At 40.6% G+C, this 19,432-nt stretch overlaps 1 long non-coding RNA gene across 1 annotated transcript; it reads left to right on the top strand.

Moving 5' to 3' along the window:
* The first annotated feature begins 7,011 nt into the window (after positions 1 to 7,011).
* On the top strand, positions 7,012 to 16,963 carry LOC118389323 (uncharacterized). The gene is made up of 4 exons (XR_004826712.2): positions 7,012 to 7,078; positions 8,286 to 8,333; positions 9,687 to 9,857; positions 15,469 to 16,963. It is a non-coding gene; the product is annotated as an uncharacterized LOC118389323 (long non-coding RNA).
* The last annotated feature ends 2,469 nt before the right edge of the window (positions 16,964 to 19,432 follow it).

Below are 19,432 nucleotides of genomic sequence, written 5' to 3'. Positions count from 1 at the left end.
TGTTATTCCCTTTCACCTTGGGACCCCATTACAATGTATTACAGGTCTCTTTGGCTGTGTTTACACAGGCATACCAATTTTAATGTTGTTTCCACTAATTGGTCTTTTGACCAATCATTTGAGCTAAAAAAAAAAAAATATCTGATGTGATTGGTCAAAATACCAATTAGTGGACACAAGATCAGAATTGGGCTGCCTGTGTAAACACAGCCTTAGAACCCCAAACACATACTATAACCCTTGGCGAGGGTTGCTGATAGACCTGTGGGTTGGGTAATAGAAGCTTGGAGCTAGGCTGGAGTGTGTTCACACATTGGAAAATGAAAGCCAATTCTTCACATTTCACATCTCAGCTGTGAAGTGAATCCAACTCCCGACGATTGGGCCAATGTTGCATCAACGTTATATCTTTGACCTCGTGATTTTAGCAATTGCTGGAAGATTCTGAAAGATTTTTGTTGTTTTTCAAAGCCTGTTTACGTGATTTTTGATAAATCGATTTCCAAACGTAAGTGGAATGCAGATGCTGAGCACTACAGCATAACATAAAAGTATAATGATGAAAGACATCAAGTCCTAATGAAGCATTTGGAATCATAAAATAAGAAACAACCTGGTGTATTCCTTCCCTCCCTCCCTGGTGGAATGGATGCTTGTCCTTGATGCTTGATGCCTTGTAAAAAACAAACATAAAAAAACAAGGTGGATGCCATGGGAGGGTTACCAATTTGGGTAAGGGGGTTGGAAAACTCATAATTGTCTATGAGTTTGTCCAAAACATTTATTAAATGTTTGAAGTTGGGGGTGAGATTGATTACAATCTCGCCAGGCTAGGTTGAACTAGACCCTGCAAGTTGTAAACTGAGCGTTTAAGAAGTACTTTGCATTTCACAGATTTGGAACTTGTGTCAAGCGGGGAGATGTGGTGGCATTTGTTTCACCACAGTAATGAAAGACACCAGCACACAGGAGGATCTTTTAAAAGCAGCTACACGTTTAAAATGGTTTGAACTTTGAATCTCAACATGAGGTGGAGACAATAAAATCACCTTCCGGACAAGCACTGGTACGGCTGATTAGCTGTCCTAAGTAAAGTATCATCGAAAGTGAACTTAAGTAGGACCATCCTGTTACTCTGCTCAAACCATCGTATTACGATACTGTCATCATCCCATTGGGGAACCATCGATACGGTTGGCTCGGCTATCTTCAAAGAAGGATCTCCAAGAGCAAATGGAAGGAAAATCAACTCTGTAGTTCTGTTCAGGACTACACGACAAGTCACCGGATACCGGACAACTACGAAAGAAGACAACAGTAGAAGAATTGTTGGAACCATTTCGGACAATCAGAGCCTTACATGCGTGCCGCAAAAAGGCCCAACCACTTTACCGAGAGATTCCTGGCGAACCCAGGCATTTCACTTAAATACATTCATGATTTCTTGCTCAAAGCTGGCAGCGGTTCATGTGCAAAGTATACGGTTATTGTAGGCAGAGTAGTTTCTGAATGTGGCAGTGTTATCCATGTTGTCATTCCTCTAGGGATCTGTTTTTAGCGTATTACGTCTCCAGTCAATATCAGTGTAGCATGCGTGTTTATCCTGTGTTCCCATTTAATTAGCAAAAAAATAAACAATTAAACCAATTTGTGTAATTCTGAGTCATAAATTAAGCTCGGGTTTTTGCAGATGCAAGGTTACGACTGTTCAGAATGGTGATATGATACGAGGTTATGATTAATAAGTTATCTTTTTATAGATGTGATAGGTGGAGTTTATTTTGGGAGATGGTAACTCTTCAAAACAGCCAGATATTTCTGGCAAACATTTCTAACAGCTTTTACACTAAAAGAGCATTTTCATAATTTTCAAAATGTCATTTTTATTCCAACCCCATACGGTGGAAAATCACATTTTCGACTGCACTGGGCCTTTAAAATGTGTTTACTCAAGAAGGATCTTGAACAGACTTTTAAGACAAATATAGCATGTCTACTCTGTTTGCTTTGTCACATACATTCCCTGTTTGTCCTATATACATTGTCTGTCAACTATTAGCCTGCATATGTGAGTGTTTGAATGTCATGCTAAGCCACTTAGCCATGTCCATGGCTGTTTATGTATAAAGTCTGCTTCCATGCTAAGTGTCTGTATTAACTTCTTTGGGACTGGGGGGCAGTATTGAGTAGCTTGGATAAAAAGGTGCCCAGAGTAAACTGCCTGCTACTCAGGCCTAAAAGCTAGAAAATACATATAATTGTGGATATGGATAGAACATTTACATTTAAGTCATTTAGCAGACGCTCTTATCCAGAGCGACTTACAAACACACTCTGAAGTTTCTAAAACTGTTTGAATGATGTCTGTGAGTATAACAGAACTCATATGGCAGGCAAAAACCTGAGAAAAAATCCAACCAGGAAGTGGGAAATCTGAGGTTTGTAGTTTTTCAAGTCATTGCCAATCCAAGTCATTGCTGATCACGCGCGCTCCCGTGAGAGGTAGCTGCAATCCATTGTATTTCTAAAGACAAAGGAATTCTTCCGTTGGAACATTATTGAAGATTTATGTTAAAAACATTCTAAAGATCGATTCTACACATCGTTTGACATGTTTCTACGGACTGTAACGAAATGTTTGACTTTTTGTCTGGACCCACTGATCGCGCCTCATGCATTTGTATTTGTGAACTAAATGCGCAAACAACAAGGAGGTATTTGACAAATGATGGACATTATCGAACAAAACAAACATTTATTGTGGAGCTGGGATTCCTGGGAGTGCATTCTGATGAAGATCATAAAGGGTAAGTGAATATTTATATAGCTATTTCTGACTTCTGTTGACTCCACAACATTGCGGGTACCTGTACGGCTTGTTTTTGTGTCCGAGTGCTGTACTCAGATTATTGCATGGCGTGCTTTTTCCGTAAAGTTTTTTTATTTTTTTATCAGACACAGCAGTTCCATTATGGAGAAGTGGATCTAAAATTCCATGCATAACAATTGTATCTTTTAGCAATGTTTATTATGAGTATTTCTGTAAATTGATGTGGCTCTCTGCAAAATCACCTGATGTTTTGGAACTACTGAACATAACGCACCAATGTAAACTGAGATTTTTTTATATAAATATGACAAAACATCGGGAACCTGACGAGCCGGCTGAGGAGTGGGAACCTGGTGAGCCGGCTGAGGCGGGGGAACCTGACGAGCTGGCGGAGGCGCGGGAATCTGGCGAGCCAGATGAGGCATGGGAGACTGAGAAGCCGGCTGAGACATCCCCAGGTTGCTTCGGTCGCGGCGGGGGAACCTGTCGAGCCGGCCACGGCATGGGGAGTTGTTTTGGCAATGGAAGCCTGATGAGCCAGCTGAGGCTTGAGAACCTGTCGAGACAGCTGAGGCATCCCGAAGCGCAAGAGAGTATGAGCGGGAGTAGACATATATTCAACCACAAAGACTGGGGAGGTTTTCAAAAGCATCAGCAAAGGAGGGCACCTATTGGTTGATGGGTAAAAATAGCAGACACTGAATATCCTTTTGAGCATGGTGAAGTTATTAATTACACTTTGGATGGTATATCAATACACCCAGCCACTACAAAGATACGGGTGTCCTTCCTAACTGAGTTGCCTGAGAGGAAGGAAACCGCTCAGGGATTTCACCATGAGGCCATGGTGACTTTGAAACAGTGGAATGGCTGTGGTAGGAGAAAACTGAGGATGGATCAACAACATTGTAGTTACTTACTAATACTAACCTCATTGACAGAGTGAAAAGATGGAATCTTGTTTGCAACAAGGCATTAAAATAATACTGTGGCAACGAAATTGCCGTTTTTACCTGAATACAACATTTTATGTTTCGGGCAAATCCAATACAACACATTACTGAGTACCACTCTCCATATTTTCAAGCATAGTGGTGGCTGCATCATGTTATATTTATGCATTGAATTGGTAAGGACTGGAGAGTATTTCAGAATAAAATATGATGGAATGGAGCTAAGCACAGGCAAAAGCATAGAGGACAACCTGATTCAGTCTGCCCTCACCCAGACTCTGGGAGATTAATTCACATTTCAGCAAGACATTAACCTAAAGCATGAGACCAAATCTACACTGGAGTTGCTTATCAAGAAGACAGTGAATGTTCCTGAGTGGCGGAGTTACATGTTTTTACTTAAATCTGCTTGAAAATCTATGGCAAGACCTGAAAATGGTTGTCAAGCAATGATCAACAACCAATTTGACAAGAGCTTGAAGACTTTGAAAAGAATAATGGGCAAATGTTGCACAATCCATATCTGAAAATCTCTTTGAGACAGAAAGACTCACAGCTGTAATCACTACCAAAGGTGATTCTTGACTCAGGGGTTTGAATGCATATCTATTTTTATTTTTTTACAAATGTTAACAGTTTTCTTCTTTTGACATAAAGAGTATTTTTGGTAAATCGTTCACGAAAAATGACAGTTAATTCCATTTTAATCCCACTTTGTAACACAACAAAATGTGGAAAACGTCAAGCGGTGTGAATGCTTTCTGATGGTATTTCATCATTTAAATGCATGGTGTTAGGTGTCAGTACATTAACAGTTGTAAAGCATTTTACCATCTACTTCGCAGCACATTGTTGTGAAGATTCAGTTATCCTCCCATATTTTACAAGGTGATTCATTCATTAAGTTAAAGAAAGAGCGACCGGGCCTTCTAAAGATAAGCACCTACTTCAAAAGGAGGCAGGAGACTTGTGTTAAGATGCAGGGAAGATAAACATGAAAACTTATGTTTTAATTGTGTGAGAGGGGAAATGAGAAACAACATGTTTTTCAGTGAGTTGTAGGGTCTTCTCGCTGGTGCTCTGAGAGGTTTGTCAGATACTATATAACTACACAGCCTGTGTTTGGTATGTATGTATACAACCTGTAACATTTGGTCTACCCTCCTCCTGGATAACTGGGGATTCTGGCTTTTGCGCCACGGCCTTGCCATTCCTTGTTACTGGTATTTGTCAGACGTATTGTCAGCAACTTTGTCTACATTGTGCAACATCAAAACCACACTATTTCCATATGTTTACAACATTTACGAATCTCGATACTCTCGTCTTGCCCTCTGCTCTCCACTGCTGACTGATTAATGGGTTATTGAGTAATTAATCAACTTCTAATGAGTCGACAACAGATTTCCAAATGGGGTCTGAAATAAGTCTGAATGGCACACTTAAACATGCACTGTGACTTGATGTTCGGGACACCGCAATTAAAAATGCAATATCTAGTCTTCTCCTCCAATGATTCTCTTGGTGGAGGTGGATGACTCAGGGTTGTGTCCTTGCGAAGAGGAAAATCACAAGACATTATCTGTTAAAAGTGTGCATTTGCACACCTTAGTTTTAAGTTTCAAGTTATAATGTCATATGCGCAAGTACAGTGAAATGCTCTTCTTGCAAGCTGTAAACCTGGAGTATATATTCAGTCTTATCCGTTGTCCTGTATGAATTTAAGTATTGTCTCTTGGATGACCTGAGCCATAGGACCATGCCTCAGGACTACCTGGCCTGATGACATCTTGCTGTCCCCAGTCCACCTGGTCGTGCTGCTGCTCCAGTTTCAACCGTTCTGCCTGCGGCTATGGAACCCTGACCTGTTCACTGGACGTGCTATCTTGTCCCAGACCTGCTGTTATCAACTCTCTAGGGACAGCAAGAGCGGTAGAGATACTCTGAATGATCGGCTATGAAAAGCCAACTAACATTTACTCCTGAGGTGCTGAACAGTTGCACCCTCTACAACCACTGTGATTATTATTATTTGACCCTGCTGGTCATCTATGAACATTTGAACATCTTGGCCATGTTCTGTTATAATCTCCACCCGGCACAGCCAGAAGAGGACTAGTCACCCCTCATAGCCTGGTTCCTCTCTAAGTTTCTTCATAGGTTCCAGCCTTTCTAAGGAGTTTTTCCTAGCAACAATGCTTCTACACCTGCGTTGCTTGCTGTTTGGGGTTTTATGCTGGGTTTCTGTACAGCACTTTGTGACATCAGCTGTTGTAAGACGGGCTTTATAAATACATTTGATTGATATTCTTCACTTCTTTTTGTAGGTCGCCAGGACCTTCTTGTACCTTTTTTTAGGGGGCGCTATTAACATTTTTGGATGAAAAACATATTTATTTTATATTTATTTATTTTCATTTGCGATTTTCATGAATAGGAAAAGTTACTCGGGGTATTTATGTCCGCTGCATTATGCTAATTCGTTTGAGGCTATGATTACGATCCCGGATCCGGGATTGCTCGTCGCAAGAGGTTATACACAACATAAAGCAATTATTTAATGTTCTTGCTGAAATCTGAACACAATATAATTTATTCTAAAAATAGATATTTATATCTTTCCCTCTGCCATTACTAAAATAAAGCTTAAGCTAAAAAAACAAATAAACATCCGCATGTAAAGATTGTTTGAGGATGTTTTCATTAGAAAACATAACAACCTGTCACGTAGAGCAGGCCAGGAGGCTAAACTGGAAAACATAACCTCTATCAAAATAAAAAGATGGCGGAGCCGCAAAAGTTCTTCTGTGCTTCAGGGTGTTTATTTACACAGTGATTCCGGAACAAAAACAACAGTACTGCCATCAAACATACCTTATGGGCCAGCTAAAAACAATGCTGCCACATTCACAGCTCAATCCAAAATGCCTCCCCATGAACTGAAAGATAGGCTCCTTTTGTAGGGCTAGCCCCTCCCCTCAGAACAATTAACCCTTATTAATTGAGCAATTACCCAGACAAACCTACATTTTCCATTTAACTAAACATACTAAAGTATATACATTGCAACATGTTTATGAAACAATATCACAACATAACATTTACAAAATGACATCACTACTGACAGTGTCTTTCAATATGCCCATTTATATTAATGAGCCATTTGGGACATGCACTACAAAGTCAGCCCAATTCCCTTAGCTCGGGTCCTTATCCAGCATTCCCGGAAGCTACAGAGATGGAGAGAGAGAGGAACAGAACAAACAAACAACGCGCTCATCCACAACATCGATAAGTATAAAAAACATTGCTTATATTAAACATGAACACTGACATGTGTGAAATGTATGTACTAAGACAGAGAAGTTAACTTGTGTGTCGACCCACATTGTTAACTTATCTGATAACGGAGCAGGGAGGAGTGTTGAATGTGTGCGTGCGTTAAAGTACCAAATGCTGCCCGACACAACCCTTATCCTGAAGTTCATGTTATATAGTAACTACATAGTAGTGCTCTTAGTAACCACAATGTAGGCAAATAGTAATTGCAATGTAATTACTGTTTGGTGACAGATGTTATTACAGCACACCTCCCCCTGAGTCCTCCCCCATACAAAGTTCCACCTGTGTAATAACCTATGGCTCCAAACAATATTACCATGTAATGACACAGTTGAAATTCCAATAAAACTAAAATGTTACTATCTAGCAACTAATACTAAGTAGTTACTTTTACTACTCAGGTAATTTGTTAATTCTATACTTTAAGCTATATATATTTTGTGCCCAAAAGTATCAGAGAGTAACCTTAATTAAGGTGTTGGAATACTGAGTTGTAGAAGTCACATATAATGCCAGCTGGTGCCACTCGTGCGCAGGGCTGTGTGAACACTGTGTTTATATAATGATTTTGTGGTTGACTCTGGTCTTCTCTCTCCTATGCTGGGTGAGGAGGAGTCAGCTACCCATCCGTTTGGTGCGTTTTAACCTTAAAGTGAAAACTGCCCATGTTCATTATGCCTTAAACTTTCCCTTAAATACAAAGCTCAACACTAAAATAACTACAAGAGTAACAACGTAGGTCACTTGCAGAACCCCTAAGGTAGTTGAATTTTCCCAAAAGTACACATTTATTTGAGTCTTTTGTGACGGCCCTCCTACTCTGTCTCCCGAATTCTTTCTCTTTGCTCTTGTTTTCTTTAATAGGTCGGTGGGCAGAGCTGGGAGAGTCGTCAGCAAAATGGGACACACCTGGGCCTGGGTGTGTTCCGGGATAAATACACATTTTCCTCATTCATTGAGGAGACTCTCTCCATGCAGACACACTGTTTCATTTTGGTTGTGGCATTTTTGTGGCCGGCTTGCTTGCTTTGGCATCTTTCAAAACTCCTCACATCTATACACGCAACCACTCACTTACAATACTGATTACTGACTCCACACACCATTGTTCATTTGTATATAATTAACAAATATAATTTTGTTATTCCTTATCTCCACAGTCTCCCTTTTTGTTACGTGCTTTGAGCTGGTTCGTAACAATTTTGAAGGTAATATTTAGAATGTCCCTCATATTCTTCTACTGCATCTGGGCCTTGTTTCAAAACTCTACCTATAATAAACTATGTTATGACAGGAGGGTAACCCAAGCAATGAAAGAACAAGTCTAACTCATGCTAGCTCAAAGTTTACTATCCTAACGCTCCTTTGCCGGCTAGCCTGTGGAGGAGTGAGCTAACTGCACTTCAAACAGATTTTAGTCAATTAACAGGAATAGGCGTTGAGATAAATAGTAGGTACTGTATGTATTGACATGTATGCAGACTATAATATGCTTTAGTTGAAATTGAAATTGAAATGCAAAGACGTATGACCTTAGTTGTAAAACATAGTAATTTTTCTGGGAGAGAGAGGGAGCTGGTCACTTTTGTTCCCCTTACAATCTTCGGGCCTTTCTGACAAGACCGTAGGATTTTCCATAGGTGTGGGCAAATATCATTGAATTTCTACTCTATGGTAGTATTGAAAGAACTTGAAACGTTTGATGTGTTCGATTAATATGCATGCCATATGACAGCTTGACTGTGCTAGCTTGCCTATAAACACTTAAAGTGTCTAATGTTCGTTGATTTCAATGAATTGTTGTAGTGTCATGACACATACCTCTGCATTTAGCCCTCTCCTTTTTTTTGATCCCCTCGTCTTCTTCTTTTTCACTGTCAGCTGTCTGAGCTTGAAAACAATGAGCTGTTGTCCGATTCACATTTGGTCAACGTTGTCCCCTGAAACATAAAGGGAGAGTTAGTTACAGGCATATGTTACAGAACAAACCTTACACGTGACGATAATGATTGGTGAATGCAGCCCGCCCACGACCCGCCACAACCTGTTATATAAGTAATTTTTTCCCCACATGATTTGTGTGAAGGTAATTAAACAATAGAGCTATCAAAGCATTGAATTGAATCCCTCCATTTCCCACTCACTGGCACACACATACGCTAAGGTTTGGTATTGATAAGATTTAATTGATTCCTATACTTAACGATCCATCAACGATTATGTTAATGGTTCTGGAAAGATAAATAAAGTCTCCAGCTTAAACAATGACCATGTGCCGATTTTATTACCATATAATTCCATTCCTTAGTAGTTGGGTTAGTTGAGGTACTTAGAGTAGTTGGGGAAGTTGTGGTATTTAGGGTAGTTAAAGAAAGAAAGAAAATCAAATCACATTTTATTTGTCAAAACAAATTATATCAAAGTGAGCCCTTGAAGTACTCAAGAGCTGTTTTAAATTGAAATTACAAAGAGATATAACTCAGCAGATTTTATTTTTATTGAATATTTAAAACAATCTAGTTGCAGTGAGTCTGCTCAACATCCATTTATTCATCTAACAGACTCCCATCCTGAGCGACCCACAGAAGCAACCAGGGTCAACGCCCTGCTCAAGGACACAGATCTCCCATCAGGTCAAAAACGGGGACGGAAAAACGGAAATCTGTGAGGTGTCCTATCTGTGGTCACAAGCAGAAGATTATCCGGTATAAGTGCAAAGATGGATACATTTGGTAAGTTAATGTTACAACTGGTATTGATAGCCTAGATAACTTTGGGAAAGTTTGAAATGAGGAGTACTGTACTGTAAGAAATGTTTGAATATGTGAATGTACAGTGATTCTAACTATCATCTTGAGCTGGTATATAGGTAGACTAGTTAGCTCGTCTCATAGGTTCTAGGCATGTTCACTGCCAGGCTGGGCTGACATTGGCCAGTGGAGTTTGGTGGGAGGCGCTATAGAAGGACGGGCTCATTGTAATGGCTGGAATGGAATATATGGGTCAGAGTCAAATGTGTGGTTTGATACTGTTCCACCCTTTCCATTCCAGCCATTTCAATGAGCCTGTCCTCCTATAGCTCCTCCCATCAGCCTCCTTTGACATTGACCCATTTATTATTTCACCAGCCGGAACACATTTTTTAAAATGTTGCTTTTCTATGCATTGAAGTGAATAATCTAAGCTTTCCAGTGGCTAGTGTCCTTCAAAATTGTGCATGTGCTGCTCGATTTCCAGTCTTTCTACAAGGGCTCGCGCTCCTCTGTGTCCAGGCTGCATTTCAACTCTGGACACTCTGGACTGCAAACGAGTGAAGCACCCTTCTGGTCTACACCTGCTTCCAGGGACCTGTGTGTGCCTTCAAGCCACTGGCTGACTGGCTGACTGGAGGCCATGCTCGTACTCCTGCTGATGATAGCCTTCGGAGGATTGCATTGCACAGCAGTGATAGCATGTACACTATTGTGTGTATTTCACCACGTTAGGGAATTCAAGTGGTGGAACTTGTCTCGACAGTTGGTCTCTAACTTCTAAATGAAGCTGATAAAATGTGTTGATAGTGGGATGATTTGATAACACTCATATGGATGGGATGGTGGGTTAAAATCATTGTCTTGTGTAGTTTTTACTCAAGACATCTCATCAGATGAGTGGAAAGTCACCACGATGTTGTTTTGTTTCCTTCTTGTATGGAAATATTGTTTGAGAGATAATGTTTGAGGATATTACCATGAAACTCTATGAGAGTTGATATGCTTTACAGAGATAGAACACTCTATGAATAGATGCCAGCAAAGGACATGACAAACTATATCGCTACTAAGTACCCAAAACTACTTGTCCTTGTCATGCTGATGGGCCTTGCAAAATATACTCACCAGTAACGACAATTGACATGTAGAACAATATGGGATCATCTTGATGAGTCAGACACAGATTATATCCACGGACCATAAATGGTTAATTCCACTTTTCTCGTTACATTCAAAGGGCAAACATTGGAAATAATCCCATGGTGTTTATGGCTAGTTTTGTCTTTTACAAAGAGTTTAACTGTTGAGATGCAGGTAAAAATTACCACCAATTGTGTGTTTTATTTAATTTCAAGCAGGGGTGGTGTTGGGTAAACCTGGTTTGATATTTATACAATTATGCCCATCTTTAACAGTTAAACCATTTGTACAAGACAGATACATTTTATAGCCATAAATTAACAAAATGACGGATATGAGAGTCTGTATATATACTGTATGTAAAAATGACTGAGGATTTTTGACTAATAGAAAATGACTATTTACAACACTTGCTTATCTACAACACATACTTCTCGTCCTTAATAACATCTTGTCCTTAATAACAACATGCACAAGTCAGAGACCTAATTAAAAACAAAGTTGGACTCATTCTATAAGTAATATCTTTTTGTCATGACGTGCTTTTTGTCATGACGTACAAACCCATGAAAACCATTTTGCAACCAGGCAGGTGCGACACGAAAGACAGAAATAGCAATATAATAAATGCCTTTCCTGTGAAGATCGTCATTCCTTTGCCATCCCAAATGTCTCAGTGACACAATCAATGGTCGTTTTGTTCGATAAATTCCTTCTTTATATCCCCATTTTTTTGGCGCTTTTGATTCAGAAATACACCGGTTCCAACTCGCCCAACATGACTACAAAGTATCTAATAAGTTACCTGTAAACTTGGTCCAAACATTTCAAACTACGCTTCTAATCCAACCTCAGGTATCCTAAAAAGTAAATAATTGCTAAAATTTAAGACAGGATAAACTGTTCCCAAAACAGGAGAAAAGTAACGAGGAGCGCGCTACTGTTCACGCTCACCAAAAGACTTGAGTCTATCTGAGTGACACACGGAAAGAATAGGACTACTTCAGCATTTCTCAAAAGAATAACATTTAACAATTTCTAAAGACTGTTGACATCTAGTGGAAGCCATAGGAACAGCAATCTGGGTCCTAATAAATCAGGTTTCCCATAGAAAACATTGGAAAACACAATGACCTCAAAGAAAGATCCCCTGGATGGATTGAGCTTGGGTTTTCACCTGCCAAATCAGTTCTGTTATAGTCACAGACATTATTTAGAGTGCTTTCTATCCAATACTACCATGCATATGCATATCCTAGCTTCTAGGCCCAAGTAACAGGCAGTTTACTTTGGGCATGCTTTTCATCCGGACGTGAAAATACTGCCCCCTAGCCCAAAGAGAACCTCTATGGGATCGGCGTCCCTCCCGTGGGACGGTTGAGCTGATGTGCGCTAATGTGATTAGCAAGACGTTGTAAGTAACAAGAACATTTCCCAGGACATCTTATTTGGGCAGAAAGCTTAAATTCTTGTTAACGTCTTGATACTCTAGGGGCAGTATTTCATTTTTGGATAAAAAGACGTGCCCGTTTTAAGTGCAATATTTTGTCACAAAAAGATGCTCGACTATGCATGGAATTGATAGCTTTGGAAAGAAAACACTGAGGTTTCCAGAACTGCAAAGATATTCACTGTGAGTGCCCTAGAACAGAAGCTTCAGGCAAAACCAAGATGAAACTGCAACCAGGAAATGAACAGGATTTCTGAGGCTCTGTTTTTCATTATCTCCTTATATGGCTGTGAATGCGACAGGAATGAGCCTGCCCTTTCTATCGTTTCCCCAAGGGGTCTGCAGCATTGTGACGTATTTGCAGGCATATCATTGGAAGATTGACCATAAGAGACTACATTTGCCAAGTGTCCGCACGGTGTCCTGTGTGGAAATTGGTGCGCAAAACTCAGCTGCTGGTATTTTTCCATGGGATTCTGAGACGAAAGCATGCTTCCACGAACGGCATATCAATGAAGAGATATGTGACAAAACACCTTGAGGATTGATTCAAACAACGTTTGCCATGTTTCGGTCGATATTATGGAGTTAATTCTGAAAAAAGTTTGACGCATTGGTCACTGAATTTTCGTTTCGTTTCGGTAGCCAAATGTGATGTACAAAACGGAGCGATTTGTCCTACACAAAGAATCTTTCAGGAAAAACTGGACATCTGCTATGTAACTGAGAGTCTCCTCATTGAAAACATTCAAAGTTCTTCAAAGGTAAATTATTATTTCTGGTTTTTGTGAAAATGTTGCGTGCTAAATGCTACGCTAAATGGTATGCTAGCTATCAATACTCTTACACAAATGATTGATTTTCTATGGTTCAAAAGCATATTTTGAAAATCTGAGATGACAGTGTTGTTAAGAAAAGACTAAGCTTGAGAACAGGCATATTTATTTAATTTAATTTGCGATTTTTAGAAATCGTTAACGTTGCGTTATGGTAATGAGCCTGAGGGTCTAGTCACGATACCGGATCCGGGGTGGCTAAGATCAAGAGCTTAATCTAACTGCACTGTCCAATTTACAGTAGCTATTACAGTGAAAAAATACAATGCCATTGTTTGAGGCGAGTGCACAACAACAAAAAACTTTTATCACGTTAACTGGTTTGATACATTCACCTTTGAACGTAAATAATGTACTTACATTCAGTAATCTTGCTCTGATTTGTCATCGTGAGGATCCCATAGATAAAATGTAGCATTGTTCTGTTTGATGAAATCAATTTTTATATTCAAATGTAGGACCTGGGTTCTACAGTTTGAACCCCTGTTGTGTCTTCCTTCCCCCATCTAGATGTGTGAAGGTTAATGTATTTTTGGTAGTCTAAATCTTTGCACATACACTGCTAGTGGCCAACATCTAAATTACGCCTAGACTCCTAAGTGATATAATGTCCTTTCTCTTCCATTTCAAAGATGATGGAACAAAATAAAATTGAAAACGCATGTTTTTTCTTTGTATTGTCTTTTACCAGATCGAATGTGTTTTAAATTCTCCTGTGTTAATTTCACATTTCCACAAACTTCAAAGAGTTTCATTTCAAATGGTATCAAGAATATGCATATTCTTGCTTCAGGTCCTGAGCTACAGGCAGTTAGATTTGGGTATGTCATTTTAGGCAAAAAAAATTAAAAAGGGTCAGATTCTTAACACTATAGCTGCCGATGCACTCTACACACCATATAGTGTATTTTAATAACTGCAATAGAAGAGTGAGACTACACACCAATGTGTACTACAGGGAGGTGTGCTCTCCACCTCTGCAAGGCAATTATTGTTAGGTCTTCAGGTTCCCTTGGTTTCTCAGCGGCAGCTGTGAGACAGTTCTGCCGAGCTGTTTTCCGGAGTAATTCAAGGAAAGAGAGGAGGGCTTCTCTCTCACTTGAGTATCTTACGGACTAATTGTGTGTTTTCTATTCCTGTAATCACCTCTTCCCTGTAGGCTTTACAGACGCTCCCCACCCCGCTCCCCACCCCTTCTAATTTAGTGTACCTGGGTCTCTGGCAGCATTTGGAAATGCCTATCTGCAGTCAAGAACATTGAGTTAATCTCAGCCTATGCTACTCCTCTGTCCCTTGACTTTTCGGCCATGACGGAGACATGAATCACCCCAGAGAACACTGCTACCTCAGCTGCTCTTTCTTCATCTGACTATGTCTCTCTAATAGTTGCGGTGGTGGCACAGGTCTATTCATTCTCCCTTTTCTACCTGTCCATCTCCTCATTTGAATTTCATGCTGTCACTGTCACTTGTCCACTCAAGCTTAACATTATTGTCATCCATCACCCACCAGGTGCCCTCAGAGAGTTCCTCAGTGAGCTTGACACATTGATGAGCTAATTTCCTGACGATAGCTCTCCGCTCTTGGCGACTTCAACGTCCCGATGTCTACCATCAATTAATTTCTTTCCAACTCGCTCTTTCCCCTCTTTGCCTCTTTTGACCTCACCCTTTCCCAATCCCCTCCTCTGTTTTCTTTTCTGTCTTTTCTGTCTAACTTTCCTCCAAACCTAACCACTCAGCCCCTACCCAGATGGTCACGCTCTCTCTCTACCACTACTCTCTCCTCTTATATCCTATCATCTCTTCCTTCTGCTAAATCCTTATCCTTTCTGTCTCCTGATTCTGCCTTTTCGACCCTACTCTCCTCCCTTTCCACATCCTATGACTCACACTGTCCCCCTTTCCTGCTGGCTGGCTCGGCCCTCCCCTCCTGCTCTGTGGCTGAGTGACTCATTGCGAGCTTCCGGAGGACCTATCATCCTTTCACTCCCTCCTCTTCCTCTGTATCTGCTGCTAAAGCCAATTTATATCACTCTAAATGTCAAGCTTCTGCTTAGAAGCTTCTGCTTCTAACACAAGGACATTATTTTCACATGGTCTCTCATATCATTGCTATGCAGACAACACTCAACTACTTTCTCCTTTACCCCTCTGACATCCAGGTGGCTACATGCATCTCTGCGTGCCTGGCAGATATCTCAACTTGGATGTCAGCCCACAACCTCAAGCTCAACCTCGACAAGACGGACCTGTTCTTCCTTCCCGGGAAGGCCTGCCTGCTCAAAGACCCCTCCCAGAGTGCAAATAACCTTGACATGACCCTGGACAATACCCTGTCATTCACCGCAAACATCAAAGCAGTGACCTGCTCCTGCAGCTTCGTGCTCTACAACATTCTTAGAGTACGACTGTCACATCCTGACCATAGAAAGCCTGTATTTTCTATGGTAGAGTAGGTCAGAGCGTGACTAGGGGTTTTAGTCTAGTTTATAATTTCTATGTGGGGTTCTAGGCTTAATTTTATATGTTGGTGTTTGTGTATGATTCCCAATTAGAGGCAGCTGGTAATCATTGTCTCTACTTGGGGATCATACCTAAGTTGAAATTTTTCCACCTGTGGGTTATGGGATATTGTTTATGTGTGTGTCTGAACACTACGTAGTCACGGGTCTTTGTAAGCTTTGTTATTTTGTTTTCAGTTCCACTTATTCATTAAAAGATGTGGAACTATACTCACGCTGCGCCTTGGTCTGCTCATTTAGAAGAATGTGACAATGACCTTACCTCCTGTCTGGACTACTGCAACTCGCTGTTGACTGTGCTCCCTGCTTGTGCCTTCAAACCATTACATTTTATCCAGAATGCAGTAGCCTGCCTGGTTTTCAACCTTCCCAAGTTCTCTCATGTCACCCCGCTCCTCCGCACACTCTCTCATGTCACCCCGCTCCTCCGTCCACTACAAGACCATGGTGCTTACCTATGGAACAGCAAGAAGAACTGTCCCTCGCTACCCTCAGGCTATTCTGAAACCCTACACGCCAACCCGAGCACTCCGTTCTGCCACCTCAGGTCTCTTGGCCATCCCAGTCCAAGCTCTTCTCTGTTCTGGCACCCCAATGGTGGAACCAGCTTCCCCCTGAAGCTAGGACAGCAGAGTCCCTGCCCATCTTCCGAAAACATCTGAAACCATATCTCTTCAAACAGCATCATGAATATTCCTCCTCCTCACCTTTAAAAAAAATAATAATAATAATGTCTGGCACATGTCCACCCCCACCCCACCCCCCTTCTAGCTCTGACTCTACTGACAGCTACGTTATTGAGGAAAAAATATCTTTCTATGTCTGTGATATGTGGTTGTGATATGTGGTTGTCTCACCTATCTTTAGATGAATGCAGCAACTGTAAGTCGCTCTGGATAAGAGAGTCTGCTAAATGACAAAAATGTAGTAATGCTACAGATATTTCTGTAGCTAAATCCTTTTGTTGAATGGAGAAAACAAGGGGGGACATTGTTGCTTACCTCAAATCAAATACAATTTATTTGGCATATACGCTGTACACAACAGGTGTAGACTTGAAATGCTTACCTTGAAATGCTTACTTACGAGCCCTTTCCAAACAATGCAGAGTTAAAAAGCAAGACAAATTTGGAAAATAAAATACAACAATTCTATCGGAATAATTGATCTCTTGTATGTATCAGAATATTTCAGCAGTTTGATTTTGAGGAATGGATCCCTCTGGTAGGACACATAATAGCTGCCCTGTCCTGCTGTAGTAACCTGGAACACATTGAGCCAAGACACTGAGTATTCCCTTTGTGTTCACTTGTATCATTTGTCCATGCTGCACATCTGTGACTCATTATTGTCAGCATGAATTAACTACTTGGATTAATATAAAACTTTCATAAAATGTGTCAATCATTACCTAACTTGTAACCTTCACCCAAGTGAACATAGATAACATTGTTCATGATGTAAAGATATATACTTCATTATCTGGCAAGGAACATTGATGCATGAGAAATGTAAATGGCTATTTCCAGACTTTACTATTGAGAAAATAACTAAATCTCCTGGCTAGCATACAGCGGAGAATGCTCCTCTCAGTCCTTTCCTGTTGTTGATGCCCTTTGTGGTTATGGAGGTAGACTTGGGTAAATATCTCGTAGGGACAATCAATAGCCTCATTATTCTCTGTCAAGAGAAATCTTTAACTCTCCCAAGCAATGCTCAGTGGCGTGTCTAAGGAAAGTCAACCTTAATGATACCAGGGCCTCGGCAAGCAAACACTCGAGCTGTTAGCTGCTGTTAGCCTATGCAGTACAAACACCGCAAGCAGGGAAGAAAGTCCTAGAAACCTATAATTAGAGCACAGGATTCTGAGACTCTCAGGATAGGGGAACAATTTTGTGTTATTGTCCTAGCGTCAGCACTAGGTAGCAATTTATTTCATCCACTATTTCTTCTTAATTACATTAATCGAGAATTCATCCACAAAACAAGCTGCTGGCTTTCTGGGTAGTAAAATGGAGAGGTGAAATAAGCTTATTATATGACAGAACCAATTAGGCTTCTGAGTGTGCTTCTAAGTGTACTGGTCAATTGGAGGGAGGGAGGTGAGAGGGAGAAAGAGAGAGGAGGGCACAAGGGAGAGAGAGAGAGAGAGAGAGAGAGAGAGAGAGAGAGAGAGAGAGAGAGAGAGAGAGAATGAAAGAAAAATAAAGAATTGGTGAGGAAAGAACAGGGGACACAGTGATTGCTCGCCAGAAACAGTCCCACATGCAACTGAGTTAAGAAGGTCAAAGTCGATGGAGAGTAACCGGGGGCGGTTTTGAATTGAAAGAGAAATTGGAATGATTGATTTTTCATTACCATCTTTCACAGAATCTGTTCGGCTGTGACGCAACGCAAGAAAACATTGTAGGTTTCTTCAATTGAAGATGAGGTCGGAGGTTTAGGTCGAGTGGTTGTGGGTTTAGCTAGGGAGACGTATGAGTGTGGTCAAACATGGTTGAGGGATCTGGTAGACCACATATCTATATTGTCAGACCATTATTCTGGCAGAGTGAAGCCAATCAAGTGTTGGGCCTGGAGTTTCCTGAAAATTTGACCTGACTGTGAAGAAGTCTTGGCCCTGATTAGACTATAAGTACATGCCAGAGTTCTTTCAAGGCATCACGTGTAGGGATAGGAGTTCTTCCTGAACCCCTGATATAGGCTACTGGAGGCAAGAGTTTTCCTGGTGAAGCCACTTGCTCAAGAGAAAACTATTTCAATTAAAGCCAGGAGTTAAGACCATAAGCTTTACGTCTGACCTGACTTGGAAAAACTTGTGAGCCTAATTCATGTTGTAATATAAATACATCCATACATCTCCCCTTCAAATACTTCAAACAGCTTGGTAAGCCTTTGGAGTTCAATTTGGATGGAAAAGGTTAGACTGGATTGGTGGCATAAATATTCCTATTTTCCTGTTTACTTTCAGATTCATGCGTCCTCATTTGCACAATGTCAAAGTAAATAATATTCAGGTGGCGGGAGGGAACTTAAAAGGATTGCCCCCCTTTTTTTATATTTTCACCTAAAATGACATGCCCAAATCTATCGGCCTGTAGCTCAGGCCCTGAAAAAAGGATATGCATATTCTTGGTACCATTTGAAAGGAAGCACTTTGTCGTTTGTTGAAATGTTAAAGTAATGTAGGAAAATATAACACATTGTATCTGGTAAAAGATAAAACAAAGTTTTTTTTGTATTTCTTTTGTACCATCATGTTTTATTCCAGCCCAGCTGCAATTTAGATTTTGGCCAATAGATGGCAGCAGTGTATGTGCAAAGTTTTAGACTGATCTAAGGAACCATTGTATTTCTGTGTTGTATCAATACTGCCCAAATGTGCCTAATTGGTTTATGAATAACTTTTCAGGTTCAAAACTGTGCACTCTCATCAAACAATAGCATGGTATTATTTCACTGCAATAGCTACAGTTAATTGGAAAGTGGAGTTAGATTAACAAGAATTTAAGATTCTTCCAATATCAGATATGTCTATGTCCTGGGAAATGTTCTTGTTACTTACCTCATTAGCCTACATTAGCTCAACCGTCCCGCAGGGTAC

The sequence above is a fragment of the Oncorhynchus keta genome, chromosome 10, assembly GCF_023373465.1.
Source record: "Oncorhynchus keta strain PuntledgeMale-10-30-2019 chromosome 10, Oket_V2, whole genome shotgun sequence".
In the NCBI taxonomy this organism is placed as follows: Eukaryota; Metazoa; Chordata; class Actinopteri; order Salmoniformes; family Salmonidae; genus Oncorhynchus; species Oncorhynchus keta.
Note: the sequence above shows the minus strand (reverse complement) of the source record. Positions and strands in the feature narration are given on the sequence as shown.